Genomic DNA, 24,245 nt, shown 5'->3' with positions numbered 1-24,245 from the left:
AGCCAAATTTGTAGTATTTTGCACGAATTGCAAGAGATGTTTGAATGTCGACGGTTGAAGTGGAAGCTCGTATTGAGCTTGCTAGAGACTGATTTGCCAAGCCTTCGATAGCTCAGTTGGTAGAGCAGAGGACTGTAGTGGTAAAACAGGCATCCTTAGGTCGCTGGTTCAAATCCAGATTGAAGGACTTTTGCCAAGTGGAAGCTCGTATTGAGTTTGCTAGAGTTGATTTGCCAAGCCTTCGATAGCTCAGTTGGTAGAGCGGAGGACTGTAGTGGTAAAACAGGCATCCTTAGGTCGCTGGTTCAAATCCGGCTCGAAGGACTTTTGCCAAATGCACATTTTATTGAATACTTGGAAAGTAAAATACTTGGAAAGTAAAATAACAGACAATTTATAATTATATTATATTTCATCACTGAAAATAGATGCCTTTTGCTTTGAGGCTGTGGCCACGTTATTTTTCTGTCCAACACGAATCTTCATTGGTTTCCTGTGAGGTGTTTTGGATCCCCATCTCTTGCTATGAACTGGCAAAACAGCAGAATCCCCTTGACAATCTTGATTTCTCAAGGGAAATGAGAGAACACTATACACCATCCAAGATATTAAAATATTGTCAAGGCCCAACACGGCTGAATACTCTGAGGAGATGGCCTGTGAGGGGCCGCCTTTCAACTTTTCCCCCTTAGTATGGTGGTCATTAACATGTGGGAGACTGAGGAGGGGGTCATTTTTTTAATTGGGAACTGATGTGCTTTTACTCAATTCGGGAACCTCACAAGCCAAATTTGTAGTATTTTGCACGAATTGCAAGAGATGTTTGAATGTCGACGGTTGAAGTGGAAGCTCGTATTGAGCTTGCTAGAGACTGATTTGCCAAGCCTTCGATAGCTCAGTTGGTGGAGCGGAGGACTGTAGTGGTAAAACAGGCATCCTTAGGTCGCTGGTTCAAATCTGGCTCGAAGGACTTTTGCCAAATGCACATTTTATTGAATACTTGGAAAGTAAAATACTTGGAAAGTAAAATAACAGACAATTTATAATTATATTATATTTCATCACTGAAAATAGATGCCTTTTGCTTTGAGGCTGTGACCACGTTATTTTTCTGTCCAACACGAATCTTCATTGGTTTCCTGTCAGGTGTTTTGGATCCCCATCTCTTGCTATGAACTGGCAAAACAGCAGAATCCCCTTGACAATCTTGATTTCTCAAGGGAAATGAGAGAACAGTATACACCATCCAAGATATTAAAATATTGTCAAGGCCCAACGCGGCTGAATACTCTGAGGAGATGGCCAGTGAGGTGCCGCCTTTCAACTTTTCCCCCTTAGTATGGTGGTCAGTAACATGCGGGAGACTGCGGAGGGGGTCACTTTTTTAATTGGGAACTGATGTGCTTTTACTCAATTCGGGAACCTCACAAGCCAAATTTGTATTATTTTGCACGAATTGCAAGAGATGTTAACAAGTCGACGGTTGAAGTGGAAGCTCGTATTGAGTTTGCTAGAGTTGATTTGCCAAGCCTTCGATAGCTCAGTTGGTAGAGCGGAAGACTGTAGTGGTAAAACAGGCATCCTTAGGTCGCTGGTTCAAATCCGGCTCGAAGGACTTTTGCCAAATGCACATTTTATTGAATACTTGGAAAGTAAAATACTTGGAAAGTAAAATAACAGACAATTTATAATTATATTATATTTCATCACTGAAAATAGATGCCTTTTGCTTTGAGGCTGTGGCCACGTTATTTTTCTGTCCAACACGAATCTTCATTGGTTTCCTGTCAGGTGTTTTGGATCCCCATCTCTTGCTATGAACTGGCAAAACAGCAGAATCCCCTTGACAATCTTGATTTCTCAAGGGAAATGAGAGAACACTATACACCATCCAAGATATTAAAATATTGTCAAGGCCCAACACGGCTGAATACTCTGAGGAGATGGCCTGTGAGGTGCCGCCTTTCAACTTTTCCCCCTTAGTATGGTGGTCAGTAACATGCGGGAGACTGCGGAGGGGGTCATTTTTTTAATTGGGAACTGATGTGCTTTTACTCAATTCGGGAACCTCACAAGCCAAATTTGTAGTATTTTGCACGAATTGCAAGAGATGTTTGAATGTCGACGGTTGAAGTGGAAGCTCGTATTGAGCTTGCTAGAGACTGATTTGCCAAGCCTTCGATAGCTCAGTTGGTAGAGCAGAGGACTGTAGTGGTAAAACAGGCATCCTTAGGTCGCTGGTTCAAATCCAGATTGAAGATCTTTTGCCAAATGCAAATTTTATTGAATACTTGGAAAGTAAAATGCTTGGAAAATAAAATAACAGACAATTTATAATTATATTATATTTCATCACTGAAAATAGATGCCTTTTGCTTTGAGGCTGTCGCCACGTTATGTTTCTGTCCAACACCAATCTTCATTGGTTTCCTGTGAGGTGTTTTGGATCCCCATCTCTTGCTATGAACTGACAAAACAGCAGAATCCCCTTGACAATCTTGATTTCTCAAGGGAAATGGGAGAACACTATACAACATCCAAGATATTAAAATATTGTCAAGGCCCAACACGGCTGAATACTCTGAGGAGATGGCCTGTGAGGCGCGCCTTTCAACTTTTCCCCCTTAGTATGGTGGTCAGTAACATGCGGGAGACTGCGGAGGGGGTCATTTTTTTAATTGGGAACTGATGTGCTTTTACCCAATTCGGGAACCTCACAAGCCAAATTTGTAGTATTTTGCACGAATTGCAAGAGATGTTTACAAGTCGACGGTTGAAGTGGAAGCTCGTATTGAGTTTGCTAGAGAATGATTTGCCAAGCCTTTGATAGCTCAGTTGGTAGAGCGGAGGACTGTAGTGGTAAAACAGGCATCCTTAGGTTGCTGGTTCAAATCCGTCTCAAAGCACTTTTGCCAAATGCACATTTTATTGAATGCTTGGAAAGTAAAATACTTGGAATGTAAAATAACAGACAATTTATAATTATATTATATTTCATCACTGAAAATAGATGCCTTTTGCTTTGAGGCTGTGGCCACGTTATTTTTCTGTCCGACACCAATCTTCGTTGGTTTCCTGTGAGGTATTTTGGATCCCCATCTCTTGCTATGAACTGACAAAACAGCAGAATCCCCTTGACAATCTTGATTTCTCAAGGGAAATGGGAGAACACTATACACCATCCAAGATATTAAAATATTGTCAAGGCCGAACACTGATGAATACTCTGAGGAGATGGCCTGTGAGGCGCCGCCTTTCAACCTTTCCTCCTTTGTATGGTGGTCAGTAACATGCGGGAGACTGCGGAGGGGGTCATTTTTTTAATTGTGAACTGATGTGCTTTTACTCAATTCGGGAACCTCACAAGCCAAATTTGTAGTATTTTGCACAAATTGCAAGAGATGTTTGAATGTCGACGGTTGAAGTGGAAGGCCGTATTGAGCTTGCTAGAGATTGATTTGCCAAGCCTTCGATAGCTCAGTTGGTAGAGCGGAGGACTGTAGTGGTAAAACAGGCATCCTTAGGTCGCTGGTTCAAATCTGGCTCGAAGGACTTTTGCCAAATGCACATTTTATTGAATACTTGGAAAGTAAAATACTTGGAAAGTAAAATAACAGACAATTTATAATTATATTATATTTCATCACTGAAAATAGATGCCTTTTGCTTTGAGGCTGTGACCACGTTATTTTTCTGTCCAACACGAATCTTCATTGGTTTCCTGTGAGGTGTTTTGGATCCCCATCTCTTGCTATGAACTGGCAAAACAGCAGAATCCCCTTGACAATCTTGATTTCTCAAGGGAAATGAGAGAACACTATACACCATCCAAGATATTAAAATATTGTCAAGGCCCAACGCGGCTGAATACTCTGAGGAGATGGCCTATGAGGTGCCGCCTTTCAACTTTTCCCCCTTAGTATGGTGGTCAGTAACATGCGGGAGACTGCGGAGGGGGTCATTTTTTTAATTGGGAACTGATGTGCTTTTACTCAATTCGGGAACCTCACAAGCCAAATTTGTAGTATTTAGCACGAATTGCAAGAGATGTTTACAAGTCGACGGTTGAAGTGGAAGCTCGTATTGAGTTTGCTAGAGTTGATTTGCCAAGCCTTCGATAGCTCAGTTGGTAGAGCGGAGGACTGTAGTGGTAAAACAGGCATCCTTAGGTCGCTGGTTCAAATCCGGCTCGAAGGACTTTTGCCAAATGCACATTTTATTGAATACTTGGAAAGTAAAATACTTGGAAAGTAAAATAACAGACAATTTATAATTATATTATATTTCATCACTGAAAATAGATGCCTTTTGCTTTGAGGCTGTGGCCACGTTATTTTTCTGTCCAACACGAATCTTCATTGGTTTCCTGTGAGGTGTTTTGGATCCCCATCTCTTGCTATGAACTGGCAAAACAGCAGAATCCCCTTGACAATCTTGATTTCTCAAGGGAAATGAGAGAACACTATACACCATCCAAGATATTAAAATATTGTCAAGGCCCAACACGGCTGAATACTCTGAGGAGATGGCCTGTGAGGGGCCGCCTTTCAACTTTTCCCCCTTAGTATGGTGGTCATTAACATGTGGGAGACTGAGGAGGGGGTCATTTTTTTAATTGGGAACTGATGTGCTTTTACTCAATTCGGGAACCTCACAAGCCAAATTTGTAGTATTTTGCACGAATTGCAAGAGATGTTTGAATGTCGACGGTTGAAGTGGAAGCTCGTATTGAGCTTGCTAGAGACTGATTTGCCACGCCTTCGATAGCTCAGTTGGTGGAGCGGAGGACTGTAGTGGTAAAACAGGCATCCTTAGGTCGCTGGTTCAAATCTGGCTCGAAGGACTTTTGCCAAATGCACATTTTATTGAATACTTGGAAAGTAAAATACTTGGAAAGTAAAATAACAGACAATTTATAATTATATTATATTTCATCACTGAAAATAGATGCCTTTTGCTTTGAGGCTGTGACCACGTTATTTTTGTGTCCAACACGAATCTTCATTGGTTTCCTGTGAGGTGTTTTGGATCCCCATTTCTTGCAATGAACTGGCAAAACAGCAGAATCCCCTTGACAATCTTGATTTCTCAAGGGAAATGAGAGAACACTATACACCATCCAAGATATTAAAATATTGTCAAGGCCCAACGCGGCTGAATACTCTGAGGAGATGGCCAGTGAGGTGCCGCCTTTCAACTTTTCCCCCTTAGTATGGTGGTCAGTAACATGCGGGAGACTGCGGAGGGGGTCACTTTTTTAATTGGGAACTGATGTGCTTTTACTCAATTCGGGAACCTCACAAGCCAAATTTGTATTATTTTGCACGAATTGCAAGAGATGTTTACAAGTCGACGGTTGAAGTGGAAGCTCGTATTGAGTTTGCTAGAAAATGATTTGCCAAGCCTTCGATAGCTCAGTTGGTAGAGCGGAGGACTGTAGTGGTAAAACAGGCATCCTTAGGTCGCTGGTTCAAATCCGGCTCGAAGGACTTTTGCCAAATGCACATTTTATTGAATACTTGGAAAGTAAAATACTTGGAAAGTAAAATAACAGACAATTTATAATTATATTATATTTCATCACTGAAAATAGATGCCTTTTGCTTTGAGGCTGTGGCCATGTTATTTTTCTGTCCGACACCAATCTTCGTTGGTTTCCTGTGAGGTATTTTGCATCCCCATCTCTTGCTATGAACTGACAAAACAGCAGAATCCCCTTGACAATCTTGATTTCTCAAGGGAAATGGGAGAACACTATACACCATCCAAGATACTAAAATATTGTCAAGGCCCAACGCGGCTGAATACTCTGAGGAGATGGCCAGTGAGGTGCCGCCTTTCAACTTTTCCCCCTTAGTATGGTGGTCAGTAACATGCGGGAGACTGCGGAGGGGGTCACTTTTTTAATTGGGAACTGATGTGCTTTTACTCAATTCGGGAACCTCACAAGCCAAATTTGTATTATTTTGCACGAATTGCAAGAGATGTTAACAAGTCGACGGTTGAAGTGGAAGCTCGTATTGAGTTTGCTAGAGTTGATTTGCCAAGCCTTCGATAGCTCAGTTGGTAGAGCGGAAGACTGTAGTGGTAAAACAGGCATCCTTAGGTCGCTGGTTCAAATCCGGCTCGAAGGACTTTTGCCAAATGCACATTTTATTGAATACTTGGAAAGTAAAATACTTGGAAAGTAAAATAACAGACAATTTATAATTATATTATATTTCATCACTGAAAATAGATGCCTTTTGCTTTGAGGCTGTGGCCACGTTATTTTTCTGTCCAACACGAATCTTCATTGGTTTCCTGTCAGGTGTTTTGGATCCCCATCTCTTGCTATGAACTGGCAAAACAGCAGAATCCCCTTGACAATCTTGATTTCTCAAGGGAAATGAGAGAACACTATACACCATCCAAGATATTAAAATATTGTCAAGGCCCAACACGGCTGAATACTCTGAGGAGATGGCCTGTGAGGTGCCGCCTTTCAACTTTTCCCCCTTAGTATGGTGGTCAGTAACATGCGGGAGACTGCGGAGGGGGTCATTTTTTTAATTGGGAACTGATGTGCTTTTACTCAATTCGGGAACCTCACAAGCCAAATTTGTAGTATTTTGCACGAATTGCAAGAGATGTTTGAATGTCGACGGTTGAAGTGGAAGCTCGTATTGAGCTTGCTAGAGACTGATTTGCCAAGCCTTCGATAGCTCAGTTGGTAGAGCAGAGGACTGTAGTGGTAAAACAGGCATCCTTAGGTCGCTGGTTCAAATCCAGATTGAAGGACTTTTGCCAAATGCAAATTTTATTGAATACTTGGAAAGTAAAATGCTTGGAAAATAAAATAACAGACAATTTATAATTATATTATATTTCATCACTGAAAATAGATGCCTTTTGCTTTGAGGCTGTCGCCACGTTATGTTTCTGTCCAACACCAATCTTCATTGGTTTCCTGTGAGGTGTTTTGGATCCCCATCTCTTGCTATGAACTGACAAAACAGCAGAATCCCCTTGACAATCTTGATTTCTCAAGGGAAATGGGAGAACACTATACAACATCCAAGATATTAAAATATTGTCAAGGCCCAACACGGCTGAATACTCTGAGGAGATGGCCTGTGAGGCGCGCCTTTCAACTTTTCCCCCTTAGTATGGTGGTCAGTAACATGCGGGAGACTGCGGAGGGGGTCATTTTTTTAATTGGGAACTGATGTGCTTTTACCCAATTCGGGAACCTCACAAGCCAAATTTGTAGTATTTTGCACGAATTGCAAGAGATGTTTACAAGTCGACGGTTGAAGTGGAAGCTCGTATTGAGTTTGCTAGAGAATGATTTGCCAAGCCTTTGATAGCTCAGTTGGTAGAGCGGAGGATTGTAGTGGTAAAACAGGCATCCTTAGGTTGCTGGTTCAAATCCGGCTCAGAGCACTTTTGCCAAATGCACATTTTATTGAATGCTTGGAAAGTAAAATACTTGGAATGTAAAATAACAGACAATTTATAATTATATTATATTTCATCACTGAAAATAGATACCTTTTGCTTTGAGGCTGTGACCACGTTATTTTTCTGTCCAACACGAATCTTCATTGGTTTCCTGTGAGGTGTTTTGGATCCCCATCTCTTGCTATGAACTGGCAAAACAGCAGAATCCCCTTGACAATCTTGATTTCTCAAGGGAAATGAGAGAACACTATACACCATCCAAGATATTAAAATATTGTCAAGGCCCAACGCGGCTGAATACTCTGAGGAGATGGCCAGTGAGGTGCCGCCTTTCAACTTTTCCCCCTTAGTATGGTGGTCAGTAACATGCGGGAGACTGCGGAGGGGGGCACTTTTTTAATTGGGAACTGATGTGCTTTTACTCAATTCGGGAACCTCACAAGCCAAATTTGTAGTATTTTGCACGAATTGCAAGAGATGTTTACAAGTCGACGGTTGAAGTGGAAGCTCGTATTGAGTTTGCTAGAGTTGATTTGCCAAGCCTTCGATAGCTCAGTTGGTAGAGCGGAGGACTGTAGTGGTAAAACAGGCATCCTTAGGTCGCTGGTTCAAATCCGGCTCGAAGGACTTTTGCCAAATGCACATTTTATTGAATACTTGGAAAGTAAAATACTTGGAAAGTAAAATAACAGACAATTTATAATTATATTATATTTCATCACTGAAAATAGATGCCTTTTGCTTTGAGGCTGTGGCCACGTTATTTTTCTGACCAACACGAATCTTCATTGGTTTCCTGTCAGGTGTTTTGGATCCCCATCTCTTGCTATGAACTGGCAAAACAGCAGAATCCCCTTGACAATCTTGATTTCTCAAGGGAAATGAGAGAACACTATACACCATCCAAGATATTAAAATATTGTCAAGGCCCAACGCGGCTGAATACTCTGAGGAGATGGCCAGTGAGGTGCCGCCTTTCAACTTTTCCCCCTTAGTATGGTGGTCAGTAACATGCGGGAGACTGCGGAGGGGGTCACTTTTTTAATTGGGAACTGATGTGCTTTTACTCAATTCGGGAACCTCACAAGCCAAATTTGTAGTATTTTGCACGAATTGCAAGAGATGTTTACAAGTCGACGGTTGAAGTGGAAGCTCGTATTGAGTTTGCTAGAGTTGATTTGCCAAGCCTTCGATAGCTCAGTTGGTAGAGCGGAGGACTGTAGTGGTAAAACAGGCATCCTTAGGTCGCTGGTTCAAATCCGGCTCGAAGGACTTTTGCCAAATGCACATTTTATTGAATACTTGGAAAGTAAAATACTTGGAAAGTAAAATAACAGACAATTTATAATTATATTATATTTCATCACTGAAAATAGATGCCTTTTGCTTTGAGGCTGTGGCCACGTTATTTTTCTGACCAACACGAATCTTCATTGGTTTCCTGTCAGGTGTTTTGGATCCCCATCTCTTGCTATGAACTGGCAAAACAGCAGAATCCCCTTGACAATCTTGATTTCTCAAGGGAAATGAGAGAACACTATACACCATCCAAGATATTAAAATATTGTCAAGGCCCAACACGGCTGAATACTCTGAGGAGATGGCCTGTGAGGCGCCGCCTTTCAACTTTTCCCCCTTAGTATGGTGGTCATTAACATGTGGGAGACTGAGGAGGGGGTCATTTTTTTAATTGGGAACTGATGTGCTTTTACTCAATTCGGGAACCTCACAAGCCAAATTTGTAGTATTTTGCACGAATTGCAAGAGATGTTTGAATGTCGACGGTTGAAGTGGAAGCTCGTATTGAGCTTGCTAGAGACTGATTTGCCAAGCCTTCGATAGCGCAGTTGGTAGAGCGGAGGACTGTAGTGGTAAAACAGGCATCCTTAGGTCGCTGGTTCAAATCTGGCTCGAAGGACTTTTGCCAAATGCACATTTTATTGAATACTTGGAAAGTAAAATACTTGGAAAGTAAAATAACAGACAATTTATAATTATATTATATTTCATCACTGAAAATAGATGCCTTTTGCTTTGAGGCTGTGACCACGTTATTTTTCTGTCCAACACGAATCTTCATTGGTTTCCTGTGAGGTGTTTTGGATCCCCATCTCTTGCTATGAACTGGCAAAACAGCAGAATCCCCTTGACAATCTTGATTTCTCAAGGGAAATGAGAGAACACTATACACCATCCAAGATATTAAAATATTGTCAAGGCCCAACGCGGCTGAATACTCTGAGGAGATGGCCTATGAGGTGCCGCCTTTCAACTTTTCCCCCTTAGTATGGTGGTCAGTAACATGCGGGAGACTGCGGAGGGGGTCATTTTTTTAATTGGGAACTGATGTGCTTTTACTCAATTCGGGAACCTCACAAGCCAAATTTGTAGTATTTAGCACGAATTGCAAGAGATGTTTACAAGTCGACGGTTGAAGTGGAAGCTCGTATTGAGTTTGCTAGAGTTGATTTGCCAAGCCTTCGATAGCTCAGTTGGTAGAGCGGAGGACTGTAGTGGTAAAACAGGCATCCTTAGGTCGCTGGTTCAAATCCGGCTCGAAGGACTTTTGCCAAATGCACATTTTATTGAATACTTGGAAAGTAAAATACTTGGAAAGTAAAATAACAGACAATTTATAATTATATTATATTTCATCACTGAAAATAGATGCCTTTTGCTTTGAGGCTGTGGCCACGTTATTTTTCTGTCCAACACGAATCTTCATTGGTTTCCTGTGAGGTGTTTTGGATCCCCATCTCTTGCTATGAACTGGCAAAACAGCAGAATCCCCTTGACAATCTTGATTTCTCAAGGGAAATGAGAGAACACTATACACCATCCAAGATATTAAAATATTGTCAAGGCCCAACACGGCTGAATACTCTGAGGAGATGGCCTGTGAGGGGCCGCCTTTCAACTTTTCCCCCTTAGTATGGTGGTCATTAACATGTGGGAGACTGAGGAGGGGGTCATTTTTTTAATTGGGAACTGATGTGCTTTTACTCAATTCGGGAACCTCACAAGCCAAATTTGTAGTATTTAGCACGAATTGCAAGAGATGTTTACAAGTCGACGGTTGAAGTGGAAGCTCGTATTGAGTTTGCTAGAGTTGATTTGCCAAGCCTTCGATAGCTCAGTTGGTAGAGCGGAGGACTGTAGTGGTAAAACAGGCATCCTTAGGTCGCTGGTTCAAATCCGGCTCGAAGGACTTTTGCCAAATGCACATTTTATTGAATACTTGGAAAGTAAAATACTTGGAAAGTAAAATAACAGACAATTTATAATTATATTATATTTCATCACTGAAAATAGATGCCTTTTGCTTTGAGGCTGTGGCCACGTTATTTTTCTGACCAACACGAATCTTCATTGGTTTCCTGTCAGGTGTTTTGGATCCCCATCTCTTGCTATGAACTGGCAAAACAGCAGAATCCCCTTGACAATCTTGATTTCTCAAGGGAAATGAGAGAACACTATACACCATCCAAGATATTAAAATATTGTCAAGGCCCAACACGGCTGAATACTCTGAGGAGATGGCCTGTGAGGCGCCGCCTTTCAACTTTTCCCCCTTAGTATGGTGGTCATTAACATGTGGGAGACTGAGGAGGGGGTCATTTTTTTAATTGGGAACTGATGTGCTTTTACTCAATTCGGGAACCTCACAAGCCAAATTTGTAGTATTTTGCACGAATTGCAAGAGATGTTTGAATGTCGACGGTTGAAGTGGAAGCTCGTATTGAGCTTGCTAGAGACTGATTTGCCAAGCCTTCGATAGCGCAGTTGGTAGAGCGGAGGACTGTAGTGGTAAAACAGGCATCCTTAGGTCGCTGGTTCAAATCTGGCTCGAAGGACTTTTGCCAAATGCACATTTTATTGAATACTTGGAAAGTAAAATACTTGGAAAGTAAAATAACAGACAATTTATAATTATATTATATTTCATCACTGAAAATAGATGCCTTTTGCTTTGAGGCTGTGACCACGTTATTTTTCTGTCCAACACGAATCTTCATTGGTTTCCTGTGAGGTGTTTTGGATCCCCATCTCTTGCTATGAACTGGCAAAACAGCAGAATCCCCTTGACAATCTTGATTTCTCAAGGGAAATGAGAGAACACTATACACCATCCAAGATATTAAAATATTGTCAAGGCCCAACGCGGCTGAATACTCTGAGGAGATGGCCTATGAGGTGCCGCCTTTCAACTTTTCCCCCTTAGTATGGTGGTCAGTAACATGCGGGAGACTGCGGAGGGGGTCATTTTTTTAATTGGGAACTGATGTGCTTTTACTCAATTCGGGAACCTCACAAGCCAAATTTGTAGTATTTAGCACGAATTGCAAGAGATGTTTACAAGTCGACGGTTGAAGTGGAAGCTCGTATTGAGTTTGCTAGAGTTGATTTGCCAAGCCTTCGATAGCTCAGTTGGTAGAGCGGAGGACTGTAGTGGTAAAACAGGCATCTTTAGGTCGCTGGTTCAAATCCGGCTCGAAGGACTTTTGCCAAATGCACATTTTATTGAATACTTGGAAAGTAAAATACTTGGAAAGTAAAATAACAGACAATTTATAATTATATTATATTTCATCACTGAAAATAGATGCCTTTTGCTTTGAGGCTGTGGCCACGTTATTTTTCTGTCCAACACGAATCTTCATTGGTTTCCTGTGAGGTGTTTTGGATCCCCATCTCTTGCTATGAACTGGCAAAACAGCAGAATCCCCTTGACAATCTTGATTTCTCAAGGGAAATGAGAGAACACTATACACCATCCAAGATATTAAAATATTGTCAAGGCCCAACACGGCTGAATACTCTGAGGAGATGGCCTGTGAGGGGCCGCCTTTCAACTTTTCCCCCTTAGTATGGTGGTCATTAACATGTGGGAGACTGAGGAGGGGGTCATTTTTTTAATTGGGAACTGATGTGCTTTTACTCAATTCGGGAACCTCACAAGCCAAATTTGTAGTATTTAGCACGAATTGCAAGAGATGTTTACAAGTCGACGGTTGAAGTGGAAGCTCGTATTGAGTTTGCTAGAGTTGATTTGCCAAGCCTTCGATAGCTCAGTTGGTAGAGCGGAGGACTGTAGTGGTAAAACAGGCATCCTTAGGTCGCTGGTTCAAATCCGGCTCGAAGGACTTTTGCCAAATGCACATTTTATTGAATACTTGGAAAGTAAAATACTTGGAAAGTAAAATAACAGACAATTTATAATTATATTATATTTCATCACTGAAAATAGATGCCTTTTGCTTTGAGGCTGTGGCCACGTTATTTTTCTGTCCAATACGAATCTTCATTGGTTTCCTGTGAGGTGTTTTGGATCCCCATCTCTTGCTATGAACTGGCAAAACAGCAGAATCCCCTTGACAATCTTGATTTCTCAAGGGAAATGAGAGAACAGTATACACCATCCAAGATATTAAAATATTGTCAAGGCCCAACGCGGCTGAATACTCTGAGGAGATGGCCAGTGAGGTGCCGCCTTTCAACTTTTCCCCCTTAGTATGGTGGTCAGTAACATGCGGGAGACTGCGGAGGGGGTCACTTTTTTAATTGGGAACTGATGTGCTTTTACTCAATTCGGGAACCTCACAAGCCAAATTTGTATTATTTTGCACGAATTGCAAGAGATGTTAACAAGTCGACGGTTGAAGTGGAAGCTCGTATTGAGTTTGCTAGAGTTGATTTGCCAAGCCTTCGATAGCTCAGTTGGTAGAGCGGAAGACTGTAGTGGTAAAACAGGCATCCTTAGGTCGCTGGTTCAAATCCGGCTCGAAGGACTTTTGCCAAATGCACATTTTATTGAATACTTGGAAAGTAAAATACTTGGAAAGTAAAATAACAGACAATTTATAATTATATTATATTTCATCACTGAAAATAGATGCCTTTTGCTTTGAGGCTGTGGCCACGTTATTTTTCTGTCCAACACGAATCTTCATTGGTTTCCTGTCAGGTGTTTTGGATCCCCATCTCTTGCTATGAACTGGCAAAACAGCAGAATCCCCTTGACAATCTTGATTTCTCAAGGGAAATGAGAGAACACTATACACCATCCAAGATATTAAAATATTGTCAAGGCCCAACACGGCTGAATACTCTGAGGAGATGGCCTGTGAGGTGCCGCCTTTCAACTTTTCCCCCTTAGTATGGTGGTCAGTAACATGCGGGAGACTGCGGAGGGGGTCATTTTTTTAATTGGGAACTGATGTGCTTTTACTCAATTCGGGAACCTCACAAGCCAAATTTGTAGTATTTTGCACGAATTGCAAGAGATGTTAACAAGTCGACGGTTGAAGTGGAAGCTCGTATTGAGTTTGCTAGAGTTGATTTGCCAAGCCTTCGATAGCTCAGTTGGTAGAGCGGAAGACTGTAGTGGTAAAACAGGCATCCTTAGGTCGCTGGTTCAAATCCGGCTCGAAGGACTTTTGCCAAATGCACATTTTATTGAATACTTGGAAAGTAAAATACTTGGAAAGTAAAATAACAGACAATTTATAATTATATTATATTTCATCACTGAAAATAGATGCCTTTTGCTTTGAGGCTGTGGCCACGTTATTTTTCTGTCCAACACGAATCTTCATTGGTTTCCTGTCAGGTGTTTTGGATCCCCATCTCTTGCTATGAACTGGCAAAACAGCAGAATCCCCTTGACAATCTTGATTTCTCAAGGGAAATGAGAGAACACTATACACCATCCAAGATATTAAAATATTGTCAAGGCCCAACACGGCTGAATACTCTGAGGAGATGGCCTGTGAGGTGCCGCCTTTCAACTTTTCCCCCTTAGTATGGTGGTCAGTAACATGCGGGAGACTGCGGAGGGGGTCATTTTTTTAATTGGGAACTGATGTGCTTTTACTCAATTCGGGAACCTCACAAGCCAAATTTGTAGTATTTTGCACGAATTGCAAGAGATGTTTGAATGTCGACGGTTGAAGTGGAAGCTCGTATTGAGCTTGCTAGAGACTGATTTGCCAAGCCTTCGATAGCTCAGTTGGTAGAGCAGAGGACTGTAGTGGTAAAACAGGCATCCTTAGGTCGCTGGTTCAAATCCAGATTGAAGGACTTTTGCCAAATGCAAATTTTATTGAATACTTGGAAAGTAAAATGCTTGGAAAATAAAATAACAGACAATTTATAATTATATTATATTTCATCACTGAAAATAGATGCCTTTTGCTTTGAGGCTGTCGCCACGTTATGTTTCTGTCCAACACCAATCTTCATTGGTTTCCTGTGAGGTGTTTTGGATCCCCATCTCTTGCTATGAACTGACAAAACAGCAGAATCCCCTTGACAATCTTGATTTCTCAAGGGAAATGGGAGAACACTATACAACATCCAAGATATTAAAATATTGTCAAGGCCCAACACGGCTGAATACTCTGAGGAGATGGCCTGTGAGGCGCGCCTTTCAACTTTTCCCCCTTAGTATGGTGGTCAGTAACATGCGGGAGACTGCGGAGGGGGTCATTTTTTTAATTGGGAACTGATGTGCTTTTACCCAATTCGGGAACCTCACAAGCCAAATTTGTAGTATTTTGCACGAATTGCAAGAGATGTTTACAAGTCGACGGTTGAAGTGGAAGCTCGTATTGAGTTTGCTAGAGAATGATTTGCCAAGCCTTTGATAGCTCAGTTGGTAGAGCGGAGGACTGTAGTGGTAAAACAGGCATCCTTAGGTTGCTGGTTCAAATCCGTCTCAAAGCACTTTTGCCAAATGCACATTTTATTGAATGCTTGGAAAGTAAAATACTTGGAAAGTAAAATAACAGACAATTTATAATTATATTATATTTCATCACTGAAAATAGATGCCTTTTGCTTTGAGGCTGTGACCACGTTATTTTTCTGTCCAACACGAATCTTCATTGGTTTCCTGTGAGGTGTTTTGGATCCCCATCTCTTGCTATGAACTGGCAAAACAGCAGAATCCCCTTGACAATCTTGATTTCTCAAGGGAAATGAGAGAACACTATACACCATCCAAGATATTAAAATATTGTCAAGGCCCAACGCGGCTGAATACTCTGAGGAGATGGCCTGTGAGGTGCCGCCTTTCAACTTTTCCCCCTTAGTATGGTGGTCAGTAACATGCGGGAGACTGCGGAGGGGGTAATTTTTTTAATTGGGAACTGATGTGCTTTTACTCAATTCGGGAACCTCACAAGCCAAATTTGTAGTATTTTGCACGAATTGCAAGAGATGTTTACAAGTCGACGGTTGAAGTGGAAGCTCGTATTGAGTTTGCTAGAGAATGATTTGCCAAGCCTTCGATAGCTCAGTTGGTAGAGCGGAGGACTGTAGTAGTACAACAGGCATCCTTAGGTCGCTGTTTCAAATCCGGCTCGAAGGACTTTTGCCAAATGCAAATTTTATTAAATACTTGGAAAGTAAAATACTTGGAAAGTAAAATAACAGACAATTTATAATTATATTATATTTCATCACTGAAAATAGATGCCTGTTGCTTTGAGGCTGTGGCCACGTTATGTTTCTGTCCAACACGAATCTTCATTGGTTTCATGTGAGGTGTTTTGGATCCCCATCTCTTGCTATGAACTGGCAAAACAGCAGAATCCCCTTGACAATCTTGATTTCTCAAGGGAAATGAGAGAACACTATACACCATCCAAGATATTAAAATATTGTCAAGGCCCAACACAGCTGAATACTCTGAGGAGATGGCCTGTGAGGCGCCGCCTTTCAACTTTTCCCCCTTAGTATGGTGGTCAGTAACATGCGGGAGACTGCGGAGGGGGTCATTTTTTTAATTGGGAACTGATGTGCTTTTACTCAATTCGGGAACCTCACAAGCCAAATTTGTAGTATTTTGCACGAATTGCAAGAGATGTTTACAAGTCGACGGTTGAAGTGGAAGCTCGTATTGAGTTTGCTAGAGAATGATTTGCCAAGCCGCCGATAGCTCAGTTGGTAGAGCGGAGGACTGTAGTGGTGAAACAGGCATCCTTAGGTCGCTGGTTCAAATCCGGCTAGAAGGACTTTTGCCAAATGCACATTTTATTGAATACTTGGAAAGTAAAATACTTGGAAAGTAAAATAACAGACAATTTATAATTATATTATATTTCATCACTGAAAATAGATGCCTTTTGCTTTGAGGCTGTGGCCACGTTATTTTTCTGTCCAACACGAATCTTCATTGGTTTCCTGTCAGGTGTTTTGGATCCCCATCTCTTGCTATGAACTGGCAAAACAGCAGAATCCCCTTGACAATCTTGATTTCTCAAGGGAAATGAGAGAACACTATACACCATCCAAGATATTAAAATATTGTCAAGGCCCAACACGGCTGAATACTCTGAGGAGATGGCCTGTGAGGGGCCGCCTTTCAACTTTACCCCTTAGTATGGTGGTCATTAACATGTGGGAGACTGAGGAGGGGGTCATTTTTTTAATTGGGAACTGATGTGCTTTTACTCAATTCGGGAACCTCACAAGCCAAATTTGTAGTATTTTGCACGAATTGCAAGAGATGTTTGAATGTCGACGGTTGAAGTGGAAGCTCGTATTGAGCTTGCTAGAGACTGATTTGCCAAGCCTTCGATAGCTCAGTTGGTAGAGCAGAGGACTGTAGTGGTAAAACAGGCATCCTTAGGTCGCTGGTTCAAATCCAGATTGAAGGACTTTTGCCAAATGCAAATTTTATTGAATACTTGGAAAGTAAAATGCTTGGAAAATAAAATAACAGACAATTTATAATTATATTATATTTCATCACTGAAAATAGATGCCTTTTGCTTTGAGGCTGTCGCCACGTTATGTTTCTGTCCAACACCAATCTTCATTGGTTTCCTGTGAGGTGTTTTGGATCCCCATCTCTTGCTATGAACTGACAAAACAGCAGAATCCCCTTGACAATCTTGATTTCTCAAGGGAAATGGGAGAACACTATACAACATCCAAGATATTAAAATATTGTCAAGGCCCAACACGGCTGAATACTCTGAGGAGATGGCCTGTGAGGCGCGCCTTTCAACTTTTCCCCCTTAGTATGGTGGTCAGTAACATGCGGGAGACTGCGGAGGGGGTCATTTTTTTAATTGGGAACTGATGTGCTTTTACCCAATTCGGGAACCTCACAAGCCAAATTTGTAGTATTTTGCACGAATTGCAAGAGATGTTTACAAGTCGACGGTTGAAGTGGAAGCTCGTATTGAGTTTGCTAGAGAATGATTTGCCAAGCCTTTGATAGCTCAGTTGGTAGAGCGGAGGATTGTAGTGGTAAAACAGGCATCCTTAGGTTGCTGGTTCAAATCCGGCTCAAAGCACTTTTGCCAAATGCACATTTTATTGAATGCTTGGAAAGTAAAATACTTGGAATGTAAAATAACAGACAATTTATAATTATATTATATTTCATCACTGAAAATAGATGCCTTTTGCTTTGAGGCTGTGGCCACGTTATTTTTCTGTCCGACACCAATCTTCGTTGGTTTCCTGTGAGGTATTTTGGATCCCCATCTCTTGCTATGAACTGACAAAACAGCAGAATCCCCTTGACAATCTTGATTTCTCAAGGGAAATGGGAGAACACTATACACCATCCAAGATATTAAAATATTGTCAAGGCCGAACACTGATGAATACTCTGAGGAGATGGCCTGTGAGGCGCCGCCTTTCAACTTTTCCTCCTTTGTATGGTGGTCAGTAACATGCGGGAGACTGCGGAGGGGGTCATTTTTTTAATTGTGAACTGATGTGCTTTTACTCAATTCGGGAACCTCACAAGCCAAATTTGTAGTATTTTGCACGAATTGCAAGAGATGTTTGAATGTCGACGGTTGAAGTGGAAGCTCGTATTGAGCTTGCTAGAGACTGATTTGCCAAGCCTTCGATAGCTCAGTTGGTAGAGTGGAGGACTGTAGGGGTAAAACAGGCATCCTTAGGTCACTGGTTCAAATCCGGCTCGAAGGACTTTTGCCAAATGCACATTTTATTGAATACTTGGAAAGTAAAATACTTGGAATGTAAAATAACAGACAATTTATAATTATATTATATTTCATCACTGAAAATAGATGCCTTTTGCTTTGAGGCTGTGACCACGTTATTTTTCTGTCCAACACGAATCTTCATTGGTTTCCTGTCAGGTGTTTTGGATCCCCATCTCTTGCTATGAACTGGCAAAACAGCAGAATCCCCTTGACAATCTTGATTTCTCAAGGGAAATGAGAGAACACTATACACCATCCAAGATATTAAAATATTGTCAAGGCCCAACACGGCTGAATACTCTGAGGAGATGGCCTGTGAGGCGCCGCCTTTCAACTTTTCCCCCTTAGTATGGTGGTCATTAACATGTGGGAGACTGAGGAGGGGGTCATTTTTTTAATTGGGAACTGATGTGCTTTTACCCAATTCGGGAACCTCACAAGCCAAATTTGTAGTATTTTGCACGAATTGCAAGAGATGTTTACAAGTCGACGGTTGAAGTGGAAGCTCGTATTGAGTTTGCTAGAGAATGATTTGCCAAGCCTTTGATAGCTCAGTTGGTAGAGCGGAGGACTGTAGTGGTAAAACAGGCATCCTTAGGTTGCTGGTTCAAATCCGGCTCAAAGCACTTTTGCCAAATGCACATTTTATTGAATGCTTGGAAAGTAAAATACTTGGAATGTAAAATAACAGACAATTTATAATTATATTATATTTCATCACTGAAAATAGATGCCTTTTGCTTTGAGGCTGTGGCCACGTTATTTTTCTGTCCGACACCAATCTTCGTTGGTTTCCTGTGAGGTATTTTGGATCCCCATCTCTTGCTATGAACTGACAAAACAGCAGAATCCCCTTGACAATCTTGATTTCTCAAGGGAAATGGGAGAACACTATACACCATCCAAGATATTAAAATATTGTCAAGGCCCAACGCGGCTGAATACTCTGAGGAGATGGCCTATGAGGTGCCGCCTTTCAACTTTTCCCCCTTAGTATGGTGGTCAGTAACATGCGGGAGACTGCGGAGGGGGTCATTTTTTTAATTGGGAACTGATGTGCTTTTACTCAATTCGGGAACCTCACAAGCCAAATTTGTAGTATTTAGCACGAATTGCAAGAGATGTTTACAAGTCGACGGTTGAAGTGGAAGCTCGTATTGAGTTTGCTAGAGTTGATTTGCCAAGCCTTCGATAGCTCAGTTGGTAGAGCGGAGGACTGTAGTGGTAAAACAGGCATCCTTAGGTCGCTGGTTCAAATCCGGCTCGAAGGACTTTTGCCAAATGCACATTTTATTGAATACTTGGAAAGTAAAATACTTGGAAAGTAAAATAACAGACAATTTATAATTATATTATATTTCATCACTGAAAATAGATGCCTTTTGCTTTGAGGCTGTGGCCACGTTATTTTTCTGTCCAACACGAATCTTCATTGGTTTCCTGTGAGGTGTTTTGGATCCCCATCTCTTGCTATGAACTGGCAAAACAGCAGAATCCCCTTGACAATCTTGATTTCTCAAGGGAAATGAGAGAACACTATACACCATCCAAGATATTAAAATATTGTCAAGGCCCAACACGGCTGAATACTCTGAGGAGATGGCCTGTGAGGGGCCGCCTTTCAACTTTTCCCCCTTAGTATGGTGGTCATTAACATGTGGGAGACTGAGGAGGGGGTCATTTTTTTAATTGGGAACTGATGTGCTTTTACTCAATTCGGGAACCTCACAAGCCAAATTTGTAGTATTTAGCACGAATTGCAAGAGATGTTTACAAGTCGACGGTTGAAGTGGAAGCTCGTATTGAGTTTGCTAGAGTTGATTTGCCAAGCCTTCGATAGCTCAGTTGGTAGAGCGGAGGACTGTAGTGGTAAAACAGGCATCCTTAGGTCGCTGGTTCAAATCCGGCTCGAAGGACTTTTGCCAAATGCACATTTTATTGAATACTTGGAAAGTAAAATACTTGGAAAGTAAAATAACAGACAATTTATAATTATATTATATTTCATCACTGAAAATAGATGCCTTTTGCTTTGAGGCTGTGGCCACGTTATTTTTCTGTCCAACACGAATCTTCATTGGTTTCCTGTGAGGTGTTTTGGATCCCCATCTCTTGCTATGAACTGGCAAAACAGCAGAATCCCCTTGACAATCTTGATTTCTCAAGGGAAATGAGAGAACAGTATACACCATCCAAGATATTAAAATATTGTCAAGGCCCAACGCGGCTGAATACTCTGAGGAGATGGCCAGTGAGGTGCCGCCTTTCAACTTTTCCCCCTTAGTATGGTGGTCAGTAACATGCGGGAGACTGCGGAGGGGGTCACTTTTTTAATTGGGAACTGATGTGCTTTTACTCAATTCGGGAACCTCACAAGCCAAATTTGTATTATTTTGCACGAATTGCAAGAGATGTTAACAAGTCGACGGTTGAAGTGGAAGCTCGTATTGAGTTTGCTAGAGTTGATTTGCCAAGCCTTCGATAGCTCAGTTGGTAGAGCGGAAGACTGTAGTGGTAAAACAGGCATCCTTAGGTCGCTGGTTCAAATCCGGCTCGAAGGACTTTTGCCAAATGCACATTTTATTGAATACTTGGAAAGTAAAATACTTGGAAAGTAAAATAACAGACAATTTATAATTATATTATATTTCATCACTGAAAATAGATGCCTTTTGCTTTGAGGCTGTGGCCACGTTATTTTTCTGTCCAACACGAATCTTCATTGGTTTCCTGTCAGGTGTTTTGGATCCCCATCTCTTGCTATGAACTGGCAAAACAGCAGAATCCCCTTGACAATCTTGATTTCTCAAGGGAAATGAGAGAACACTATACACCATCCAAGATATTAAAATATTGTCAAGGCCCAACACGGCTGAATACTCTGAGGAGATGGCCTGTGAGGTGCCGCCTTTCAACTTTTCCCCCTTAGTATGGTGGTCCGTAACATGCGGGAGACTGCGGAGGGGGTCATTTTTTTAATTGGGAACTGATGTGCTTTTACTCAATTCGGGAACCTCACAAGCCAAATTTGTAGTATTTTGCACGAATTGCAAGAGATGTTAACAAGTCGACGGTTGAAGTGGAAGCTCGTATTGAGTTTGCTAGAGTTGATTTGCCAAGCCTTCGATAGCTCAGTTGGTAGAGCGGAAGACTGTAGTGGTAAAACAGGCATCCTTAGGTCGCTGGTTCAAATCCGGCTCGAAGGACTTTTGCCAAATGCACATTTTATTGAATACTTGGAAAGTAAAATACTTGGAAAGTAAAATAACAGACAATTTATAATTATATTATATTTCATCACTGAAAATAGATGCCTTTTGCTTTGAGGCTGTGGCCACGTTATTTTTCTGTCCAACACGAATCTTCATTGGTTTCCTGTCAGGTGTTTTGGATCCCCATCTCTTGCTATGAACTGGCAAAACAGCAGAATCCCCTTGACAATCTTGATTTCTCAAGGGAAATGAGAGAACACTATACACCATCCAAGATATTAAAATATTGTCAAGGCCCAACACGGCTGAATACTCTGAGGAGATGGCCTGTGAGGTGCCGCCTTTCAACTTTTCCCCCTTAGTATGGTGGTCCGTAACATGCGGGAGACTGCGGAGGGGGTCATTTTTTTAATTGGGAACTGATGTGCTTTTACTCAATTCGGGAACCTCACAAGCCAAATTTGTAGTATTTTGCACGAATTGCAAGAGATGTTAACAAGTCGACGGTTGAAGTGGAAGCTCGTATTGAGTTTGCTAGAGTTGATTTGCCAAGCCTTCGATAGCTCAGTTGGTAGAGCGGAAGACTGTAGTGGTAAAACAGGCATCCTTAGGTCGCTGGTTCAAATCCGGCTCGAAGGACTTTTGCCAAATGCACATTTTATTGAATACTTGGAAAGTAAAATACTTGGAAAGTAAAATAACAGACAATTTATAATTATATTATATTTCATCACTGAAAATAGATGCCTTTTGCTTTGAGGCTGTGGCCACGTTATTTTTCTGTCCAACACGAATCTTCATTGGTTTCCTGTCAGGTGTTTTGGATCCCCATCTCTTGCTATGAACTGGCAAAACAGCAGAATCCCCTTGACAATCTTGATTTCTCAAGGGAAATGAGAGAACACTATACACCATCCAAGATATTAAAATATTGTCAAGGCCCAACACGGCTGAATACTCTGAGGAGATGGCCTGTGAGGTGCCGCCTTTCAACTTTTCCCCCTTAGTATGGTGGTCAGTAACATGCGGGAGACTGCGGAGGGGGTCATTTTTTTAATTGGGAACTGATGTGCTTTTACTCAATTCGGGAACCTCACAAGCCAAATTTGTAGTATTTTGCACGAATTGCAAGAGATGTTTGAATGTCGACGGTTGAAGTGGAAGCTCGTATTGAGCTTGCTAGAGACTGATTTGCCAAGCCTTCGATAGCTCAGTTGGTAGAGCAGAGGACTGTAGTGGTAAAACAGGCATCCTTAGGTCGCTGGTTCAAATCCAGATTGAAGGACTTTTGCCAAATGCAAATTTTATTGAATACTTGGAAAGTAAAATGCTTGGAAAATAAAATAACAGACAATTTATAATTATATTATATTTCATCACTGAAAATAGATGCCTTTTGCTTTGAGGCTGTCGCCACGTTATGTTTCTGTCCAACACCAATCTTCATTGGTTTCCTGTGAGGTGTTTTGGATCCCCATCTCTTGCTATGAACTGACAAAACAGCAGAATCCCCTTGACAATCTTGATTTCTCAAGGGAAATGGGAGAACACTATACAACATCCAAGATATTAAAATATTGTCAAGGCCCAACACGGCTGAATACTCTGAGGAGATGGCCTGTGAGGCGCGCCTTTCAACTTTTCCCCCTTAGTATGGTGGTCAGTAACATGCGGGAGACTGCGGAGGGGGTCATTTTTTTAATTGGGAACTGATGTGCTTTTACCCAATTCGGGAACCTCACAAGCCAAATTTGTAGTATTTTGCACGAATTGCAAGAGATGTTTACAAGTCGACGGTTGAAGTGGAAGCTCGTATTGAGTTTGCTAGAGAATGATTTGCCAAGCCTTTGATAGCTCAGTTGGTAGAGCGGAGGACTGTAGTGGTAAAACAGGCATCCTTAGGTTGCTGGTTCAAATCCGTCTCAAAGCACTTTTGCCAAATGCACATTTTATTGAATGCTTGGAAAGTAAAATACTTGGAAAGTAAAATAACAGACAATTTATAATTATATTATATTTCATCACTGAAAATAGATGCCTTTTGCTTTGAGGCTGTGACCACGTTATTTTTCTGTCCAACACGAATCTTCATTGGTTTCCTGTGAGGTGTTTTGGATCCCCATCTCTTGCTATGAACTGGCAAAACAGCAGAATCCCCTTGACAATCTTGATTTCTCAAGGGAAATGAGAGAACACTATACACCATCCAAGATATTAAAATATTGTCAAGGCCCAACGCGGCTGAATACTCTGAGGAGATGGCCTGTGAGGTGCCGCCTTTCAACTTTTCCCCCTTAGTATGGTGGTCAGTAACATGCGGGAGACTGCGGAGGGGGTAATTTTTTTAATTGGGAACTGATGTGCTTTTACTCAATTCGGGAACCTCACAAGCCAAATTTGTAGTATTTTGCACGAATTGCAAGAGATGTTTACAAGTCGACGGTTGAAGTGGAAGCTCGTATTGAGTTTGCTAGAGAATGATTTGCCAAGCCTTCGATAGCTCAGTTGGTAGAGCGGAGGACTGTAGTAGTACAACAGGCATCCTTAGGTCGCTGTTTCAAATCCGGCTCGAAGGACTTTTGCCAAATGCAAATTTTATTAAATACTTGGAAAGTAA

At 41.5% G+C, this 24,245-nt stretch overlaps 10 non-coding genes across 10 annotated transcripts; all 10 read left to right on the top strand.

Moving 5' to 3' along the window:
- Nucleotides 1-238: 238 nt before the first annotated feature.
- TRNAY-GUA (transfer RNA tyrosine (anticodon GUA)) lies at nucleotides 239-324 on the top strand. Its single transcript is given in 2 exon segments — nucleotides 239-275; nucleotides 289-324. It is a non-coding gene; the product is annotated as a tRNA-Tyr (tRNA).
- Nucleotides 325-4,111: 3,787 nt separating this feature from the next.
- Nucleotides 4,112-4,197, top strand: TRNAY-GUA (transfer RNA tyrosine (anticodon GUA)). Its single transcript is given in 2 exon segments — nucleotides 4,112-4,148; nucleotides 4,162-4,197. It is a non-coding gene; the product is annotated as a tRNA-Tyr (tRNA).
- Nucleotides 4,198-5,403: 1,206 nt separating this feature from the next.
- TRNAY-GUA (transfer RNA tyrosine (anticodon GUA)) lies at nucleotides 5,404-5,489 on the top strand. The gene is given in 2 exon segments: nucleotides 5,404-5,440; nucleotides 5,454-5,489. It is a non-coding gene; the product is annotated as a tRNA-Tyr (tRNA).
- Nucleotides 5,490-7,984: 2,495 nt separating this feature from the next.
- On the top strand, nucleotides 7,985-8,070 carry TRNAY-GUA (transfer RNA tyrosine (anticodon GUA)). The gene is given in 2 exon segments: nucleotides 7,985-8,021; nucleotides 8,035-8,070. It is a non-coding gene; the product is annotated as a tRNA-Tyr (tRNA).
- Nucleotides 8,071-8,629: 559 nt separating this feature from the next.
- TRNAY-GUA (transfer RNA tyrosine (anticodon GUA)) lies at nucleotides 8,630-8,715 on the top strand. The gene is given in 2 exon segments: nucleotides 8,630-8,666; nucleotides 8,680-8,715. It is a non-coding gene; the product is annotated as a tRNA-Tyr (tRNA).
- Nucleotides 8,716-9,920: 1,205 nt separating this feature from the next.
- Nucleotides 9,921-10,006, top strand: TRNAY-GUA (transfer RNA tyrosine (anticodon GUA)). The gene is given in 2 exon segments: nucleotides 9,921-9,957; nucleotides 9,971-10,006. It is a non-coding gene; the product is annotated as a tRNA-Tyr (tRNA).
- Nucleotides 10,007-10,565: 559 nt separating this feature from the next.
- On the top strand, nucleotides 10,566-10,651 carry TRNAY-GUA (transfer RNA tyrosine (anticodon GUA)). The gene is given in 2 exon segments: nucleotides 10,566-10,602; nucleotides 10,616-10,651. It is a non-coding gene; the product is annotated as a tRNA-Tyr (tRNA).
- Nucleotides 10,652-12,501: 1,850 nt separating this feature from the next.
- TRNAY-GUA (transfer RNA tyrosine (anticodon GUA)) lies at nucleotides 12,502-12,587 on the top strand. The gene is given in 2 exon segments: nucleotides 12,502-12,538; nucleotides 12,552-12,587. It is a non-coding gene; the product is annotated as a tRNA-Tyr (tRNA).
- Nucleotides 12,588-19,601: 7,014 nt separating this feature from the next.
- On the top strand, nucleotides 19,602-19,687 carry TRNAY-GUA (transfer RNA tyrosine (anticodon GUA)). The gene is given in 2 exon segments: nucleotides 19,602-19,638; nucleotides 19,652-19,687. It is a non-coding gene; the product is annotated as a tRNA-Tyr (tRNA).
- A 559-nt stretch (nucleotides 19,688-20,246) lies between these two features.
- Nucleotides 20,247-20,332, top strand: TRNAY-GUA (transfer RNA tyrosine (anticodon GUA)). The gene is given in 2 exon segments: nucleotides 20,247-20,283; nucleotides 20,297-20,332. It is a non-coding gene; the product is annotated as a tRNA-Tyr (tRNA).
- The last annotated feature ends 3,913 nt before the right edge of the window (nucleotides 20,333-24,245 follow it).

Source organism: Ambystoma mexicanum, chromosome 1p (assembly GCF_040938575.1).
Source record: "Ambystoma mexicanum isolate Mex_15411 chromosome 1p, UKY_AmexF1_1, whole genome shotgun sequence".
Lineage (NCBI taxonomy): Eukaryota > Metazoa > Chordata > Amphibia > Caudata > Ambystomatidae > Ambystoma > Ambystoma mexicanum.
This window is presented reverse-complemented; position numbering and strand designations above follow the sequence as displayed.